The 21,443-nt window shown below is 38.9% G+C and overlaps 1 protein-coding gene across 6 annotated transcripts in view; it reads left to right on the top strand.

Annotated features, from left to right (window-relative positions):
* LOC122979333 (teneurin-3-like) overlaps window positions 1–21,443 on the top strand; it is a 370,351-nt gene that overhangs the window by 80,326 nt on the left and 268,582 nt on the right. For 5 of the 6 annotated variants that reach the window (XM_044346691.1, XM_044346688.1, XM_044346693.1 and 2 more), the window contains one exon: window positions 11,292–11,369. The gene's annotated coding sequence lies outside the window, so the exon portion shown is untranslated. Of the gene's footprint in view, window positions 1–1,562; window positions 1,634–11,291; window positions 11,370–21,443 lie in introns of all 6 variants that reach the window. The other variant, XM_044346690.1, reaches the window with a different exon arrangement.

Consider the following 21,443-nt stretch of genomic DNA (forward strand, 5'->3'; position numbering starts at 1 on the left):
GCCACAAACTCTTTTTCTACACTGATGCACAAAACCTGAAATATACAGTTTTGGCGGATAGAAATTTGGTAAATTATAAAAATTATATTGAGATAAATCTAAAACCTTATGCATAAATAGTTCTGTAAATGTGTACATTGACCAATCATAGCTCATTACTATCGTAGCTAGTGTTGAGGGATTTTCTGTTTATGACTATAAAAAATGATATTTTACAATGGATCAGGCAAAAAATAAAGGATTGAATACAAATGGGCTGCCGGATGCCAATGTTAGGCTAGTGACAGAATTTTTAATAGCTTCCCTCAGGCTACACAGAACAAACTGAGAGAGACAGAAGCTTGACTTTACACTCAAATGTTTATATTTTATACAGAAACACACAATTCACACATAGAGCTTTTACACAAAACAAGACAAAAGATTCTAACAGCGCAGAAATCTTCATTATAGGATCTAGATTTATAAGCATTTCACAGACCTGTCTCAGACCACGGGGAAACATTGTGAAAATGTAGTTTTCAAAATTCGGAATTGGCTTTTTACATTACCAGGAAGTTCTGTATAAAAATATTTGGTGTCTACAAAGCCATCTGCCCACCACCAGCCACCCTCAACTGACAACCAGATGATGACTGAAAGAAGGAGGTGAGAGAGTGAGGGGATGTGGGTTTTGTATGCCATGAAAACTGTAAGCGTCATGATTGTGGCAAAATTTCTGTCCATTTAAATATAACCAAAATTGTAAAACCCCCATTTAGGTCCTGCTTATGTCAAATAGCTGCTTAAAACATCCTTTGTTATCTCCTTAACAGTCAGTAGGTGCTAAATTAAGTCACACAGCATCATGGTCCCTAATGGAATCTTAAAAACAGTTTTTATGTAGTCCCAAACATTATTTTTTATCATCCCGTAACGATGGAATATGGTAGTCTGGAGCCTTGGACCAGGGCAGGTTTTAAATAAAAGATCAATATCAGACCAATGTATCATGCTATTGCAAACTTCAACTACCAAGTCAACATAACGGAACACCTTTCTACACCATGGAACCAATCTTCCCATGTGCAATTAGGTGTAACTGAGTAAAAGAGCTCATTTGTACAGAGGAAAAAAAAAAGCTGTATCCCTTTAAGGGACACTATATATGTGTCATCACATACTGTAGATAACAGCTAACCCCTTTTAAAGGAATGGAAGTCAGTGAAGACATGGACAGCATCTGTCTGGATTATCAGGCTGCTGGATGTTGCTGATTTGCTGATGCTACTATCTCCTGCTCTACCATGCCCTGCATGTGTGAACGTGGATGAGAAAAAGACAAAGTGAGACAGATGTGTGTGTGTGAGAAAGACTCGATTCTTAAAAGTGCACACCTGTATTAGTCTGTTTGTTTCTGTATTGTGTGTGTGTGCGTGTGTGTATGTACATGTGCTGTAACTGCAGGCTCTGATCCCAGATAACCTTCTTGGTGTCCGCTCACTGACTCTATCACACACACCTAATCTGTGTGTGTGTGTGTGTGTGTGTGTGTGTGTGTGTGTGTGTGTGTGTTTGTCCAGATGCTGAAACCAGATGCTTTCCTTCAGACTGCAGGCGCCTAAGATAGTGACAGGGAGCGGACACACACAAGGTTATCACACACATAGTCACCAACATAGACACATGCACAGTATATAACACCTCAGGTAGACGTCCAGGTCAGTTTGTGCTGATATATCATTGCTTTAATATAAATCAGCACTCTACTAAGGGCCAACTTCTTTTCGTGAAGATATTTAAAGCTTAAGTGAAGCCAAAGCTGCAGGAATAGATCTGTTCAAAAGTCAGATCAGCAATTAGAATGTATTATCACAACATCCTATTTTCATAATGATCTTATCATCTATGCAGTATGGAGTTACTGCAATGCCCAGGAGCATGTTCTATACTGATTATGTGCTGCTGAGCATTACACATATACACTGTAATGTATATGTGCTATGACAGAACCTGTGTATCTCTTCTGAGCTGCAACTGCAGAACTAGAACTGTATGGTTGTCATGGTGGAAAAGCCTTTGAGCCAGCATGTCTGATAAAACTATGTCAAGTGTTCATCCAGATTAAAGAATTTCCTTTGATTTATTTTACCGTAAATGTCTCTCTGTCAAAATATCTATCATTATCAAAGCTAAACAACCCTGCTTGACTGACATGTTGCAAACATTCCAGCACTGATTACTTGTTGAGATCCTTACTTCTCAACATTAATATTCTTGCCCGGAGTAAACAGTCTCAATCAAGCTAAGGCTCTGAAGTGCATAAATTACAGAGATAGAAATCACTTCATCCCACCGCTCACCAATCACCTCCCTCCTCCCCCTACCTAGCTACCTCTCTATGAATCCATCACACAGGAATCTGCCCGGTTTCAGCCTTTTTAAATGTCTGCAAGCATTTGCGTGCAGATGCACTGCTCACACTTAAGTGCACACAGACAATCCTTGCAAAAAAAAAAAAAAAAAATATCAACATACTTGCTGTCATGTTGAGAGACAAAAACTCCCTCTCTCTCTCTCACACACACACACACACACACACACACACACACACACACACTTTCAGACACACAGTGAGTCTGTAAAGTGAAGATTTCATCAATAAATTATGTTTCAGTAATGGAACAGTGCGATGTTATTGTGGGAACAAGGCCGACGCTGCCATGACAACCTTAAGGGTCATGTGAGGTCATCGGCAGCTCTTGCTTTGACGCCATCACACAGTCACCTCGCTTTCCACAGAGGTTGAGTATATGTGAGTCTGTGTGTGGATTTAAGACGCATGTTTGCGTGTAGTATTTCTAAATACATATACAGTATATGTGTAGATGTACTTCTGTGTCTGCGTATGTCAGGGTCATAACAAAGTGAACACGGTAACCAAGGCAACAAAATAAGATGAATCGAGTAAATAAAAAAAAAGGCAAATCCATTTTCAAACTCTGTGCCACTAAATAAATTTTATAAAGTAGACACACACACACAAAACTGCATGTTTCATGGTCAGTCAAAACAGTGGTAGTGAGTTTACGGTCTGAATATAATGTGCAGTTAATTGATTTCCTGTCCTTCACTATGTAGGGGAGCCACAGTGCAATGCAACATAATACAAAACACCTTAAACTACATCCAACGTTCACAAACGTGTTGCATTGTTGTGTCAGCAATAAGGGTTAACCTTTCATTGATTAGCGAAGGTTTAAGATGTCTATTTAGGAAATGTAGGATCTAAAAAAGAAAAATAATGATACAGGTTGGAGCAATGACAAAAAGGTTTCCAGTTATACAGGTGAAACCCAATAATATGCTGTCAAAACACACGTAACTATTCCATCTCTTTTATTTATGGCATCTTTTAAGCTATTTATATCTAGTTCCATTTGTGCTGTCTGTCTGTATCTCTCCAGTGACATTAAAGATTTTAATCTGTTAGAGATTTGCTTAAATTTTCACCTGCCTCATCCTTCCACTGCGTATTGTATCGTTATGTGTGTGTTGAATGTGTGTGTACACGCTTGCACACACACACACACACACACGTGCGCACGCTAGCAGTTTGAAATCAAGTCGAAAATTATTACTCACTGATGAACAATTACAGCAGAGGTTTTTTGTTGTTTTTTTTTAAATGTGACAATCACCTGTCTATTATCATAATCAACTTCACACAAAGAGATGTCGCTTTGAACAAGACGGAGAGACAAAGAGAGACAAAAGAAGAGGAAGGAGGAGAGAGGGAAACACTGACCAGACACACTTACACGCATAAATTGTAAGGGAAGGGCTTTCATGTAAAATGGCAAGGCTGTTCTTAACGGCTACATTCACATTACATGCTGAAGTGGCCCAAATCCAATTTATTTGCCTCCAAGTAATGCTGTGTTCACATGGATTCAGGCGGATGGTAGACAGCAAACATTTTAGTGGACGAGAGCAGGATGGTAAAATGAGGTGAGGCTGTCAGAGAATACCGACAACGGTAATAGTAGACAGCACTGCTGTCAAAAGTTAAAATATTTTAATTTTTTTCCATCTTCCACAACAGAATTTACAACTGAATGTTTCATAGCTGCCTCACACGAGGAGAAAACACAGGTGATCTGGACAACAAGAAGCTAATAATTTTGGTGCAACGACACCCTGAGTTTATACGATCAGAGTTTGAAATCTTACTGAGATATTACAAGAAAATCTCATATACGGCAGCCAATCAGCACGGAGCTGGGTGAAATACCAGGTAGGTAATATCTAAATTTAAAGGGAATTTAACATTATTTTTAAGTTTGCAATAGAATATCAAGAGAAAGCTGCATTGTATAGCTACATGCTTTACTAGAATAATTATATCAAATAATAAACACAAAATAATTTTATTTAATATATTTTACTCTATCTTTTGTAAACAATTCGTCATCACCATAGCAACATATTGTCATGCGTTTTTGGTTTTGCCGTCCTGCCATGCTGTTGAACTGTTGTCCTTCTGCTGTCTACCATCTGCTGAATCCATGTGAACGCAGCATAATTCACAAGTGTGAACAAACCAAATCCCATTTATTGATGTCAGATCTGGGTGACTTGCATATGTGGTCTTAGATCTGATTCATATCCGATCTCTGGTTATGTGACCGTTACTGTACGTGCATGTGTGTTTGTGTGTGTGTGTGCATATACTGTAATATGTCATTAAGCTGCAATATTTAGGTGCAGTTGTTTAATTTGTTACAGTTTTCGCCTTGTTTTCTCTTTCGATTTTGAATTTTTATGTTTCCCTGAGATTCTTTCTGCAGACCTCAGAGGAAAAAAAATGTGAATTAGTTAGAGCATCAGAACTATATGAGGGCGCAGATAGATCTGTAAAAATACACAATGTCAGACACTACATCATTTCTAGCAATGCCAGTGGTGCGAGTTCCACATGTTAGAAACCGCTAGTGGAAATGTATGGAAGCACTGTACAGTGTGTGGGGTGACGATATTGTATCTGGCCTACTCAGTGTATGTTTTTAGATTTAATGGTAAATATATATTTTCCAGAAATTAAAAGAAATCTGTTAATATAGAATATCTGTTGTATTGGACTCATCAAGGCATTTGTGCAGCTCCAGTCCTTATAAATATACTGGAACTCTTGATGGCTTTCTTGATGATTTGATGGCTTTACTGAATTCACAGCTCATTGAGCATGGTGCTACCCCACACAGATGAATTTTTATATTCATCTGGTCCTAATCATGGTCTCCAGAGATATGCTCTGGTCTGCAGCCTGCACTCAGCTGATACTAATTGCCTATCCCAGAATGCTGTCATTCTGCTCTTCTGGTTTTTGACAGTTTTAGACTCCAACAATTACCCACCATTACCTCTGTGTCATAAGCATCTTATGTGGGTATTTTTCATTTGGAAAGCTGTAGCTTCCAGGGCAGCTGGTGCCCAAACTTATTGCATTATTTACCATATTTCTTGGAGCTGTTTGAATCTCATGTACTGTATGAGTCGGAATGCAGCAAAGATGAGCCAGCTGATATCTGATACATGAGACGGTAGTCATCAAAGGGTTAAATGGCATCATTACTACTTTGCTGTTTGTCTTGTATTTGATTGAGAATCTCATTATGTAGCGTGTTTTGATCATAGACATCACTAGCTTTGATTATGTGTAGGGTGTGTTCTTGTTTGTTTTTTCGTCTCGTTTTGATTGGTCATTAACCCTCAAGCCAATCAGGAGAGAAACCCAAACTTTTAATAACCATGTGTATATGAATATAGACTATCCCAGATCCCCAACTGTTATCTAGAATAAAGAAATGTTCTAAAGAATAGGATTTATGCAACTTAATGTCTGAGTATTCAAAATATTACTTTGGGCATGTTGCAAGTACTACAAAAACTACTCAGACACTGAATAAAACTGAAAGAATAGTAATCTAGATCATTTTTAACAAGTCCTCATGTCTAAAAAACAAAATATTTCCTCCAAAACAACCCAAACAACTTACTGTATATGAGCATTTTCATTTTTGCCATCTCTATGATCAAAACACTTGAAGGCTGTTTTCATATTACTGTAATCTGCTGAAAGTGGAAAGTTTCTCTGTGCTTACCTTGAATCGGATGTGTGACATCACAACTAGTTTAAAACCAATCATGGTCCAGTATGCAACGAACTGAACAATATTTTCATATCCATGGATTCTTCATTTTTAATGAGGCAGAAGGATGAGACATAATTTTCAGGATCTTTTTTTTTTTTTTTTAACAAGTTTTATTATTGATAACATTATATTAGTCCCCCATAATCAAAACATACAACAGCACAACAACAAACAGTACAAAACAGAAAACACACAGAACACACCATACAAAATACAAAGCTACACACAACAGCACATCACATACACCCACAATGTCAACTAGAAATTAATATCATGTAAACTTGTCAAATTAAAAGCGAGACTACCTGCACTAATGAGAAGACCATAGAACGAGGTGGGATATTGTTTGTAACTGAAACATCTCACTGTCATAAGTGTACTTTCAGCCGAGTGTAAAACCCCACTGATCAGCAGGTAGTATGGGAGAACAGACAGATGGATACATAGATAGTTGGAAGCTGAAGAGGAAGACGTAAGGTGGGAGGGGGTGTGGAAGCAATTCCTTGCACACCTCTCAGTCATAAATATGGAAAAGGAACAGCGAGGCTCAGCCAGCCCTCCTACGAGCAGAATGTTATCCTGCTTCCTTGGCAGAGTGAGAAAGCCTCTAGCTAAGGGAGATACAGAATACGGATAAACAGATGAATGGATATACTGACGGAATGATATATAGGCAAATAAACATAATTGAGTTGGATAAACTGACACACTTGACATTTTCTGGGTTGTAAGTCTTGCAAAGTCTTCACAGAGCTGAACATATGGTAAGGGAGAACAGCAATTCATGACACTTTGTTAAAATCCACAAAAAGCTGAATTCTACTTCTTTTAATTGCTGGCTATGAGATAACAAATACCATCATAGGTGTATGGACACCCAGAACAAAAAGAAAGTTTGACTTGCTTGTCATGGAGCACTGAACTGCAGTCACATAGTTAAGTCATGATGTATGCAAAAATGTTCGCTCAGTTAATAGACAGATGGACTTACATTTTGGTTGCAGTGTGGGCGAGCTGTAAGGTGATGCAGGTGTCATATGTGAAAGAGGTGGAGAGGTGACAGGGTGATATGTCTCATTATCACTGCTACAGTGCCAACCAAATGCTCTTTGGACCTCCTCTCCTCCCCTCTCCTCTCCTCCTCCTCTCCTCTCCTCTCCTCTCCTCTCCTCTCCTCTCCTCCTCCTCTCCTCTCCTCTCCTCTCTCATCTCCTCTCATCTCCTCTCCTGTCCTCTTTCCTGTCCTCTCCTCCTGTCCTCTCCTCTCCCCTCTCATCTCCTCTCCTCCTCCTCTCCTCTCCTCTCCTCCCCTCTCCTCCTCTCTCCTCTCCTCTCTTCTCCTCTCCTCTCCTCTCCTCCCCTCTCCTCCTCTCTCCTCTCCTCTCTTCTCCTCTCCTCTCCTCTCCTCTCCTCTCCTCTCCTCTCCTCTCCTCTCCTCCCCTCTCCTCTCCTCTCCTCTCCTCTCCTCTCCTCTGCTTCTCCTCCCCCCCCCCCCCCCCCCCCCCTCTCCTCTCATCTCCTCCTCCTCTCCTCTCCTCTTACTGTCTACTCTGACATTCTTAACAATACAAGATTATTCAACTAGTGGCAGTGTCAGTGCTACATGGATATGTTTCCATGTGTCTGCAACTAACAACCATTTTCATTCAATATTGTTTATGAAATCTCTTCTTATCTCTGTGTTAATTACGTTGTTATCTTCTCATATTTTACAACAAATTCATTTTATGTTGGATCTACTAATTGTTTTAGCACTATACATTTGTGTGCTTATGTGAACTCGAAACTGGTGAACTAAAGACTTTGAATGACCTGGTACTGTAGGTGTGGATGGGAGTGTGTGTGAGTGTGTGTGAGTGTGTGTGAGTGTGTGTGAGTGTGTGTGTGTGTGTGAAAGAGAGAGACAGAATTTGAATTTTGAATTTTCAAAAACCTTTATTTACACAATCAATTCGACAGAGCATCAAAACAACAACACTAAATTCAGCCCAGTATGTGTCTAAAACAGAGCTCCCCTTCACCAATGGAGCACAGAACATTTTTATAGCACCACATAGAAACTAAATGGTCCAGATCATTCATCATCCTGTAATAACATTGTGATAACATTTTAGTCTACTGACAGCATCAAAGTCCAAAGAGTCATTTATCTTGTTCTTCCTGCTGATGTAAACAGTCATCTTAGCACAAATAAAAGCCTTTACAGGCAGGACACCATGTAAAACTCTCTACTGTAAATCTCCCACTTTTTTTTTTTTTTTTAGTTAAAGTGGTTTGTAAAGTGCTCTCGATTGAGGCCTCACCTCCACACTCAGTGCCCAAATGAGATCTCCATAATGTCAACACACCCCCTCAGTTTGGCTTTGCTTACCATCTTTACCATCAGCTGGTACATCATTTTTAAAACCTGAGTTAAAACACTCAGGTTCACACCTCCTGGTGCAGTACAATTTAACAGGATACCAGAACAGTCTTTAAAATCAGGAAAAAAGGGTCAAACAGAGGCCTGGCAGTATGAGACCAGGAGGTTCTGGAGAAGCCAGAGCAGAAACAGTCTCAAGCTCGGGTCCACACGGTCCCACCAACTTCAGCCCAGGATCACCTGAGCCACAAGCCTCCACACCAGGTCAGCAGGACTGGTCAGCGATCTCTGGATGTACTGGAGGCAGAAGGCAGTCCTCGCCCTCCCTCGTCCCTGATGATGATTGTTGATGTAAAAATGATGATAGGTGTGTAAAGGATAAATCCTGCATGATATTCCAGCATCTGGTATGCGACAGGGAGCTCTAAAAATGTTCTGTGTCCTCACTTCAGAGGCAGCAGCTGCTGGAAATCAACGGTTAGTTTCAAAATAATGATATTAAATTTCCTCATTTATGAAACTGAGGCGTATAAGAAATTATATGTATTCAAGTGCTGTCCCAAAAAGGCAAAACTAAACACACACTTCCTCTCTCTGTATATAATATGATGCGTGTCTCTCTGATAATGTGACTGTATTCAGTTTGTCTAGGCTGATGACTGCTTTATCTTTCACAGGAAAATAATGAAAACATGTCAAATGACCAGCACATGACATGTCTGAAAGGGAGTAAAGTTATTGATCATTTGCTATGTTTTATTGCTCGTGGTCTCAGATCCCTGCTTGACACAAGCTTCTTTTCCAAGAACATAATCTTGAATATTCAAAAACATATTGCGATATTCATCAGTTTCATATAAAGATTTTGAACATATGTGGTTACATGCATATTAACAGTAAAGCCTTTCATTTGGCTGGTGGTGCCCTGCTGCTAATATGTTTAGTGGTTTTTGTGAAGGAGTTGGCTTTTCCATGTGAAGAGTGGTTATGGGGTAAATAGTTGTTTATTCATCGTCATGAAGTAGATTTGGTTGTTGACATGAATTAGTGAGTAAATACGAATCCCTCTCTGCACTCTAAAAGCTCTTCTACTGATTAGTGAGTGACTGGGGGATTGATATAGAAGAGAGAGGGGGGGCTCGGGGAGGAGAGAGAGCGATTTGTTTATCAAACACTTTCCTCCCTCAAATCTGATTAGCTCAATGTCACATTGAAGAGTTGGACCTCACCAGTCTCTGGTGTGTGTGTGTGTGTGTGTGTGTGTGTGTGTGTCTATTTCCCTACATGCAAGCATTTTGCGTCTGTCAGTTTGTGAGTTTTTATTTGATCACTATAAAAACTATACTATAAAAAATCTCTCTCACTTTGAGAGTGTGTGTGTCTCTTTTTGTCTGCCTGTTGCTCTTGTAGGTCTAACAATATCAAAGTTTAGAGGTGGACACTATCTCCATCTACTATGCATTTAACCTTGACATAGACAAGCGCTCTCAAACTCAAACACCATAGAAATTCATGAAAAAATTAAATATTCATACACCTTTATTAGTGACCCTACAAAGAGGGAAACTGGACACAAACCACTTCTGAATACAGGAATAGTTTTCATTTCTTAGGAAACATTTAATCCTCTTTCTATCCTCTTTTTGTCATTATTTTCTTATCCTCCACACATTTTTTTAATTATATGTCATCAGACGTATTGTTTATGTGTCGAAACACGTAAAATCAGAGAAGAAAAATAAGGCTTTGATCCCTCTATCATAGGAAATGGGACAGAAAAATTACTTCAATTCAATTACTTCAAACATTTGTCAACACGCAAAGGCCATGTTCAATTGAGATCGCACTGAGCAAGCAAATAGCTTGAGCAAATTTTCTCCAGGAGAAAATTTTATTTGTTTCTTGCAAACTAAGTGGTTGTGCAAAATATTTCAAAAATACAAAACAGTACCTGCAATTTGCACAACTGAGCTGCCCAATGAGTGTTCTCCATGTGCACCTAATGCTACTTTTGCCAATACAGTAATTTAGGCAGTAATCTTTTTAAACAGTTAATGTGATTTAATATACCAATAACTTCCCTTAATCCTGTTTATATGACTTATACATTTACTTACAAGTGTTTACTTTGACTATCTAGAAAGGTCCTGCTCTACTTTCAAGCTTCACTGAAAGAATTATAGCCATAATTCTGCTCCACCCTATCTCACTGTTCAAGACAGTGATATGTCTTTCTCTGTTACAATTACAAAATACTGTCCCTCTGATATGTCTTTGAATCAAATACTCAACTCAACTCAGCTTGAATTCATATCAGTTACAATGAATTCCAACAGTTTAGTCATCTTATGGAGTGCCACGTTAGCACAATGTTCATATTTTAGTGCATAGGTAAAAAATATTTATTGTGTTACTAGTTATCATTTGAAGATCCTTGTGTATTGCCACACCTGTGCTAACCACTAATGTTATAGAAAGATGGAAAATAAATTCACAATTACCAAGGCAGAGCAAAAAAAAAAGCAAAACAAAAGAAATATATTTGGATTGAGGATGAGTTGTAGTTGAGTCACAGTATTAGAGGTATACACACCACACAGACTGGACTACACCTGACTGTCATTGTTGCTGTGTAAATATGTGTATCATTCAAGCATAGGGACTTGTGTGGTTGTAGCGTTGATACTTTTGTTTGAGCTATTGTTTCTGATATTTCCTTATCTCTCTCTCCTCAGTTTTGGGAGCATAGAAGTTAATGACACAGGCTGGCAGCAGACCAGAGCCATTCTACTGCTGGACCACTCAACAAGTTGGTAGGTAACACCCAAACCCTCTTACTGCCTCCATCTGTGTCTGTTTCTTACTGGATCACTGCTTAATATTGTCTACATGTGTCTCAGTTATTTTCTCTGCAATGTATTTTGCTGTCTATCCTGTTCATTTTTCTTGAAATTGTTCTTTCTTCTTCTCTCTAAATCACCCGTTAAAGAGTGAGAAGATTAGCACCAATTTTCCCAATTTGCCTTGATTAGGCTATTCTTCTCACAGTTGGAGGGGGAAAAAAAAGACAAAAACCCGCTCTGCAATTTGAACACGTGCAGGGAACAAGTGATTGCGATCAATAAAAAAAAGGAGCAGAAAAAAATGAACAAGTAAAGGAATGAATTGCCAATTTCTGTTCTTTCAAGTGTTTTTGGAAGACAGCTCTTTAGGAAAAGCTGTTTCCGCTGAAGGACTCGACGTGTGCATGTTTAGTGTGCGTGTGTCAGAGGGGATGAGGGTGGTTGCTCAGCATTCAACAGAGCCTGATTGGCATTTTTCTTTTACTTCCACACTGGTGAATGTGTGGAAATGGGATTACAAATAGTAGTTTTTTTTACATTATGTATGATATTGTTTGTTTCTGCCAAAACACACTCACATGCCAAGGTCACTATGGTTCCAGGTGTTGCTAACCTACATTTTAATGAGAAATATTTTCAAAATTCTGGTTGGCTAATGCTTTACTTGTGTCAGCCTTTTTGGCAGGACTAAGAATGTAATATGATTTGTATAAATTCTGACAGATTGACATTCTGTGCATCGCTGATTATTAACTCAGCTTTGTTGAGATGAAGATACTACAGTGATATTTTATTTCATTTGTTGTTTGACTCAACAGCACAGTTTCAGTGCTGTGGGGCTGCAAGGACACAAACTCAGCCATTATGAAAATAGTATTATGGTATTCAGGAGGCACTTTATGTCAGGTAGTGAGTGGAGCAGGTGGACCCAAATGCAGGAGACGGCAGACAGGCAGGATCAGATGCAGAATATTAAATAATAAACATGAAACACTGAGGCACAGGAACAGGGAACACTAATCATAACCACTGAGACACAGGAACCAGGAACACTGACAATAAACGCAGACGACTGGACTATAAATACACAGTGTCTGATTGTAAACTGAACACAGGTGAGTGAAACAAGACACAGGTGAAACACATGAGGCAATAAACCAAGGTGGGAAAACACAGGAAGTGAAGGGAACAAAACACAACATTTCAAAATAAAACAGGCAACAGGTGACACAACACATGGGCAGACTGGTGAGCTGATAGAGTGGGGAAGAGACTAGGAGCAGGGCTGGACTAACAAGGGTGATGCGGATCCTCCATGAACACAGGAGGAGTTAAGGACCACACAAGGGAAACACAGAGAAAACCAAATCCAGGCAACATAAGTGTAACACAGAAAACCCAAGAGAACAAAAACACAAAGAGTCCAAAAACAACAGACAAAGTCCTGGCAGGATGTGACACTTTATTCCTCTTTACATAGTCAGTGACAGGCTACATCAACTCTCCATGGATCTTATTTCCATTGGGGCATTTTGAATGCAACTGTCCTACTTGTGTGTATGTATTAAACAAACAACAGTTACATTGAACCTACTGAAATTGGGGAGCAAGCCATCTTAGACAACTAACATACTGAAGAAAACAGCAAGGAGAGGAGACTAAACAGTAGTAGTACTACCAGTATGGTCACTGTATGGATGGTTAGACAAATACATTAATTGTATATTTGATTTACAGCATCAATTGCCTCCTCTGGATTGTGCCATGAAATGACAGTGCAGAAAACATCCAACCATCATTTTAGGCATCACCATTACAAGCCTAATTCCAACCCTTACTCCACTTTAGTCCTAATTCTAACCTGAATTATAAACACATCTAACTCCATAGCTTAACATACACAAGAAGTGAAGATGAGGCTCTCTTTTCACAGAAATGTCAAGGTCAAAATTCTGATATATAATACTGATCCAGTCATGTCCTAATTACTACACCCTACTATGAAAAGAAATCATTTAAATATACAGCGCTCAATATACAGCAGGCAATTGATCTTGAAAAGCCAAATAAATAAAATAAAATCGAACCCATTTGGCTCTATATAGCGTATGATTCAGTTTGGTTTGAAACACTCTAGCTCATTAAACTGTGACCTCTCACACATTTGGGATTCACTGCAACACTACACATCATTAACTACAAGGGGAATAATGGTGTTTACATAGAACAACATCATGTATCCAACATGCATACATGAATACACACAAGTGAACGCTTTCTTACATATGGACAATCACTTGCTACAATTGGTTACTTCATTATAGGTCTTTGCTTTGTGTGTATATTCAGCCCATTGAAGCAGGTGGGTAATATGTCTGAATAATGAAATCTGTAAATTAAAAAGCAGTCCATGTAGTTCAAAAGGTGAATGCTCTTTAATTTAAACTGTTAATTTTCAGTGTTTAAAAATATGTACTCAAATTATTTTCTGCATTGGCAGCTATAACTAATGTTGACATCTCAAAATGTCAAAATTCCCAATATGTGCATGTGAGAAAAAGATAGTAAATCACTTTGAGACAAAAGCTAAGTGAAAGAGATGTAATACAGTACTAATAATGTAATACAGTACAATGTAGTACTTCAGCATTAAACTACACCCACTCAACTTTAACTTTAAACATAGAAATACCCATTCTCTAGTCTCTTCACTCAAAAAAGTACAACACCTATACTGTTTTTAGTTTCCAAATCTCTTTGGTCTTTGAAAGGAAAAACCACCTCTACTGTCTACCCTGAACTTAGTTTATGGTTACATAACCATGTAAGCCCTGGTCAGTGACTGATGTGACCTGACAGCTAGGGAATAACCATGTGACAACTTGGAAAGACCGCTGACAGGAGGAAATAGACCCACTGGGGCCATCATTGCTGAAGAAGTGCTCTTGACTAGTTGGGCCAGTCGGATGCTTCCTTAAGGGTGAATACACAATAGAGACCTTTTGGGCCAATTTATCCCCAATTCCCTCTCCTGACAACTGGCAGAGAAATCTGGTGCTGGCACTTGGTCAGTTACAATCTTCAGCACTGAATATCTAATAATTAATATGTGTTTGCAGGCCTACACTGATATTTTCAGACCTTGATTTTTGCAGAAGTAAATCTGGATACTCGCATCAGTATTTAATGAGTCAGCAATCGGTGGTGGAATGAGATAGATCTACAAAGGAGAGGAAAGGAGGAGGAGTTGGCAACTGCAAATTAGCATGTACATGGGTTGTCTGCATAATTGAAATTCTGGAGAAATTACTCCAAGTGTTGCAAGAACTGCCTTGGCCCTTTGTGACAATTCAGAACCAGACAGATAGCCCCTTTCAATTGCAGGAACTTAGTGAAACTTAGCAAAACACCTGCATCTATTGTCCACTGTACTCTACCTTCCTTGTCCTTGCAACTACATTTCTGCATTTCTCAAGAGGTGACATAAATATAAGTTCCAGGTACTTTCAGAGGTTCAGGAAGAGCTGTCAATCATGATTGGTCAAGCAGATGTGTTGTCATATGACAAATGATGGCAAAAAAGTCTGGCATCTGGGAGAAATGGGGATACAACACTGTGCTGGGAAAAGAAAACAAAAAAAAAGATGAAACAAGATTATAGGATTGCAATGTGTGCAGTGAAGCAGTGGGCCACTGACCAATTTATGCCGATGCTGCGAGTCTGTTTCCCCGTCTCCCCTTACCTTAGCCTGCGCCCAACCTTAGCTCTCAGCCAGTTGTCGTGAGTTTGGTCCCTATGTGGTCTTATAAATTCAGTTTATAAGAAATGGCCCTCTTTGTATGAGTGCCAAAGCCTCATGACTCTTAAGAGTTCTGGAGTTCCTGCAGTGGAAAAAGCCTTAAGAGAAAAGTTGGGGATAACTCTCACCAGGTAAGAGAGAGAAGCAGACAGGAAGACAGAACAATGGAGGGAAATCTTGTTGTGTTGTGCACGTTTTAAGTAAATTTATTACAAGTCAACAAAATAAAAAGCAAATCATCCCATGTTTCCCAAGCTAGTGTTAAGCAAATGTATTCAAGATGACTAAACAAATTACATAATTTGTAACAAGCACCAGTATGTCTTAATAAACCAGAGTGTTCTGTCACTGATTCATGACTAAGATGCTATTTTCATAAATGAATTGATCTCCTATGATCCACGCTGGCATCTGGCTTCTTTTGTTTTAATTGGGGGATGATGCATTTAAGCATCCTAGTCCACCAAGTGACCTGACTCCCTACATTTTAAATTTTACGTGGTAGTTTTTGGTCTTTCTGGTGTTAAGTTGTTGACCTCAGTTGTTGTTTTTTGTTGTTTGTTTTTAGTTTTCTCTTTTTTTTGGGTGACATTTTGGCTTTTCTTTTTGTTGTAGTTGTAGTATTTTGTAGTCCTGTGTGATACAGATGGATTTCAAAACATAACAGATGAAATAAAACCAAAACATCTGGCTCACTTGGAGATCGGGATATTTTATCAGATGTATCTGATATCACAGTTTACAATGTGTTGTTGCAGTGATAAATTTAGATGACATTTAACAGGTGAAATGGTTTTATGTGCATAATGACATGCTGTAATATCAGTTTATTTTACAGAGTGTTGGGACTGTAATACTCCCAACACTCCTAAAGCATGCTGAAATGCTAAGAGATTTAGTTTATCTAAAACTGTATCGCAGCTTTCTAAAACAATGAAACGAAACATGCTTGAGGCCAGGTGTGACCCACCGGCATTATGTTTCTTAGACCTGTGCATTACACTGCTGAACAAAATTTATGTCCTATATAAATCAGAAGCACCTGAAGCAATTAAAAAAAGAAGAAAAAAACTTGTTAAAATAAAGCTACATAAATGACATAATATACAACAACAATAATGAATCATACTAGACTATTAATGTGGTCCACATTTAGATAAACAGCTGGTTTTCTCCTGCCTCTGTGATAACAGTGTTCACCTCCTTCTAGGCAGTTGAAGCCTGGATTAAGAGTCATACATGCATATGCAGTTGCAGGATGCACACAGACGTACATACACAGACATGCCTGTGTGTTAGGAGCCACATGTGTGCACGCATGTGCGTCTGCATGGCTTAATTGTACTAATCATAAACAGATGCACATACATGCACACAGACTTTTAGTAAATAATCACATGAGCATATGTACATGCGTCCTCTGTGACCCTTTCCACCTCCTATAGTGTGTGCATGCGTGTGTGTGTGTGTTTCATATGGTAAGTGGTTTCTGAAATAGCCACATTGTCAGTTAAACTGTAACCAAATCATTTTGTAATGTGTCCACACTGTTGTGAAATTGAAAGGGAAATTATTTAGAGAACTGACTTATTTGCTCGCAAGTTTCATGGATACCAAATGCAGGCAGGTAGGGTCAGCCCAGGACCGTAGAAGTCTTACCAAGGGGTAGAAACTTTATCTTGGTGTGTCTTACAGTACTTAGCAGGTGAGCAAAATAGAATTTCTTTAATCTTTTTCTTTTTTTTCACAGTGAACAAGGTCTTGATGAAGTGTTACTAATCCGGAGCTGTTCACAAATAGATATGTGCTTATCTAAATATGTGGTTAATCTTTACACTTGGAAGGATCTGTGGACACACCATTCTTCCAAAAGATATTCCTTCATTTGGTGTTTTGATGATGGTGGTGGAGAGCGCTGTCTAACATGTCAGTCCAAAATCTCTCATAAGTTTCAACTGGGTTGAGATCTGGTGACTGTAAAGGTCATAGCATATGATTCACATCATTTTCATACTCATCAAACCATTCAGTGACCCCTCGTGTCCTGTGAATTGGGGCATTGTCATCCTGGAAGAGACCACTCCCATCAGGATAGAAATGTTTCATCATAGGATAAAGCTGATCACTCAGAACAACTTCGTATTGATTTGCAGTGACCCTTCCCTTTAAGGGGACAAGTGGACCCAAACCATGCCAGCAAAATGCATAACAGAGCCACCAGATCCCCTTACTGTAGGGGTCAAGCATTTAGACCTGTACTGGTTTTTCCTTTCATTTGTCACCCATCTGTATGTAAACACCAACACAGAGAGTCAAAGCTGTTCAGCGGCTGTTTGGCCAAGCTGAGCCACATTTAATGTCTCAGACAGCAGGGAGAGCAGCGGCTCTTCTCTGCCTCCTCCACAGCCTGATTCAGACAGGAAAACATGCCATCAGTGACTGGTTTCTTGATTTCAGTTACAACTGAAAAACTTTATATAACTGAAATCAAGAAAACAGTCGCTGATGACAGACAGCAGGTTTTCCTGAATGTGGCTCAGCTTTGGACAGCTGCTGGACAGCTTTGACTTTCTATGTTGGTGATTACATATGTGCACCACAGAGCACTTCAGTTATAGTGATTGTGAAACCATCTGACATTAAAACATATCTTTTTATCTTCATTTACCAGAGTATACTATTCCCAAAACCCCATCCTTTTTCTTTCACAAACCTGTTAGCTTTATTGACATGTTAACACATTTGTAATCTCCAGTTCTCTTTGAAGGATAGACAGCCCATACTGTCCTATTCATGACACCCAGGAATGGGTCCACAATTGTTTTTTCTGTCTTTTCTTTTTTCTTTTCAGAGCACAAAACAGCCAGCATCACACATACTGCTTCTGTAGCCATGATTGACGATTTCTTGACCCTCCTCCTTGATGACCTATGAACTCATGCAAGGTCGTGAACGATGATTGGTCATACTGGTAGTGTTGCCAGTCTCTCGACCAGCAATAATTTATTGCTCTACCATTGCCTAATCTGACATGGTGACCGTTGTGAAAGACAAAAATAAAATGTAGTCTGATCCCGGCAATCTTCTTTTCAGTTCTAAGTAGAAGCTTTTCCCCTAATGTTCAACTGGTATTTTTGTCATTGTATAGTACATACTGTGTCTGTGGCTTAGCTTGGTCCCAGTGTCATGAATCATTTTCTAAACATGTGTACATGTGCCTCAATGGCATTTGCCAATTCCAGTTTTACCGACTAAATTAGATTGGAATTGGCAAGGACTGAAATTTCCATCCTCCAGGTTCCAAATTACTTTGAGTCTCAAGCGGATAAATGGATAAGGGTCACTTTCCACACTGGCCCCTTACCGTTTTAGACAATAATAATGAAAAGTGTCATTTTATACAGTCTTGGCTCCTTGAGTGTTCTTAGACTCTGCCTCATTAAAGCTAAATGAAAAGAGCCCTGAAGTGGCTGCTGACACTACACAAAGTAGGAACATCTTAACATCTGTTTTTTTTGCGCTCTGAAAGGTTAGCCTAACATATATTTATTTAAAAATACTGTATTGCCATTGTTTTGGACATAAGTGTGTGGATGCATGTATTTCATGAAAAGAAAAGACAAGAACAGTCTCTCTGCTTTAACAGCAGCGATTTATCTATCTTCCTTTCTTTTCTCTAGTCTGTCTTCTCAGTTTAACCTGTCACTTGCAGTTGCTGCCTCTCTCCATCTCACTCCCATTACCTCACATTTCGTTTTCTTGCTTCCACTGAGGAGCCCAGTGAGTAAACTGTGTTTGCTGTTTTCATGCTGCTTATGCTGAATATTTCTGGTATGTTTTCACAGCACATATAGAATTACGTATCATGTTTATTGTGCAAAATCCAGGAAATTCAATTTGCTTTTCTGGAATTCTCCAGTTATTTCGTAATCCATATGGCTTTCTAGTCTTTGTAAGTCTTCAAGCAGCATAAAATGCAGTGGTTTTATTTTGACAGACTGAAAGGTAATTGTGGTGAAAACTGTCTTGACGACATTTACTTAGTTTTTGTGCTTTTCTGCAGAAATGGTCTTACTTATGCAACATTTCTGGAAGGAAGTTGATGTCTTTATGTTTATGAGTAAGGAGTCTGAATGTGCAATCGCACCTGCAGGTTTAGCTTGGTCCTTAACATTTAGTTCCAGTGGAAATAGGTGGAAGGATTCAGACATTGCCCCACCGAATGTGATTCAGCAGTTAAATGCAATGACTATTTAAAATCCTGGCAGGGTGGAGGTGGTAGGAGAAAAGCATGGATGGTTTCAAAAGCATAACTCATGGTTCAGATTTGATGATACATTTGTTTTGCCTTCCCACAAGCCCCCGAATGCACCATTGAGTAAGAATACCTGCCTCCCTGTTCTGTGTGTGTGTATGTGTGTTTGTGCCAGACTTGATCCCCTGCTCTCCGTACCTTTTCTCTACCCAGACCTTTTGTAACCTTTACATAACTGAAACCAAATATTATCAAATGCACTTATTTCAAACTATTTATGTAAAACTGTATTTTGCACTTGTGACAAAATACAAATAGTCTCATTTGTTGTAAGCCCAATACAGACGTGGCTGAAAATATTGGTACCCTTCCACTTTTTTAAAAAAAAAAACAAACAAATTTTCTCTGCATTAAGTTGAAACTAACAGAAGTATATGGTATCCATCATTCTTTATTTCACATTGAATATAACTGAAACTTTGTTTTTGATTTACAACTTAACATATTATTTAATACAGTAAAACAAATGAAAATGGCCAAAAGTATTGGTACCCTTAATGTAACATTTTGTAACGAAGCCTTTGGCGGCAATAACTGCAGTCAAGCGCTTTCTGTAACTCTGAATAAGGTTTGTACTCTTCAGTGGTATTATGGCATTGATGGGTGCCATCTCCCAGCTGCAAGTTTCAGATCTTTCCACAGATGTTCAATGGGATTCAGATCAGGACTCATAGCAGGCCACTACAGAATGGTCCAACATTTTCTTCTCATCCACTCTTGGGTGCTTTTTGATGTACGTTTGAGGTAATTATCCTGCTGGAAGACCCATGACCTGCAACTAAGACACAGCTCTCTGACACTAGGCTGTACATTTTGCGCCAAAATGCCTTGATAGTCTTCTGATTTCATTGTGCCCTGCACAGATTCAAGGCTCCCAGCGCCTGAGGCAGTAAAGCAACCTCAAAACATCACTCAGCCTCATCCATGTTTCACAGCAGGCATGGTGTACTTTTCTTTGAAGGCTTCATTGTTTCTTCTGTAAACATAGGATTGGTATGATTTACCAAAAAGCTCTGATTTTGTTTCATCTGTCCAAAGTACATTCTCCCAGGCAAAGTCCAGTCTGGCTTTTTTGTGTCTCCAACTTATAAGTGGAGTCTTCCTGGGTCTTCTGCCATGGACCCCATTTTCATTCAGACAGTGACGGATGGTGCGACTTGAAACTATTGTACCTTGAACTTGAAGATCAGCTTGGATCTGTATTGAAGTTTTCCTTGGTATTTTCTCAACCATTCGAGTAATCCTTCTGTTCACTCTTGGGCCAATTTTCCTCTTGTGACCACGTCCAGAGATGTCGGCTACAGTTCCATGGGCCTTAAACATCTTAATAATATTGGCAACAGTGGTCACAGGAACATCAAGCTTTTTTGAGATGGTCTTGTAACCTTTACATTGACCATGCTTGGCTATTACCTTTTTCTAATGTCTTCAGAACACTCTCCAGTTTTCCCTCTGTTTTCCATGTTCAATGTGATACACACAGTGACACAAAACAGCAGAGTGAGTAATTTTCTCCATTTAAACTGGCTGCCTGATTTATAAGATTGAAAACACCTGTGATAGTAATTAAAACACAATAGTCTGCTTAAAGTATCACTACAAATCAATTATTTCTTACAACTTCTAAAGGGTACCAATAATTTTCTCCAGGCTATTTTAGAATGTCTTTGTAGAATAAGCATGAATTCAGTTATTTTCACAACTGTTTTGTTTTGTTTCACTGCAAACCAAACATAGACATAAATTGATAATAAAATATCTTTTAATTTCAACACTGTTCAGGGCGAATGGTGCAGTATATTAATAAAATGAAAGGGCACCAATAATTTTCTCCAGGCTATTTTAGAATGTCTTTGTAGAATAAGCTTGAATTCAGTTATTTTCACAACTTTTTTGTTTTGTTTCACTGCAAACCAAACATAGACATGC

The sequence above is a fragment of the Thunnus albacares genome, chromosome 3 (genome assembly GCF_914725855.1).
Source record: "Thunnus albacares chromosome 3, fThuAlb1.1, whole genome shotgun sequence".
NCBI lineage: Eukaryota > Metazoa > Chordata > Actinopteri > Scombriformes > Scombridae > Thunnus > Thunnus albacares.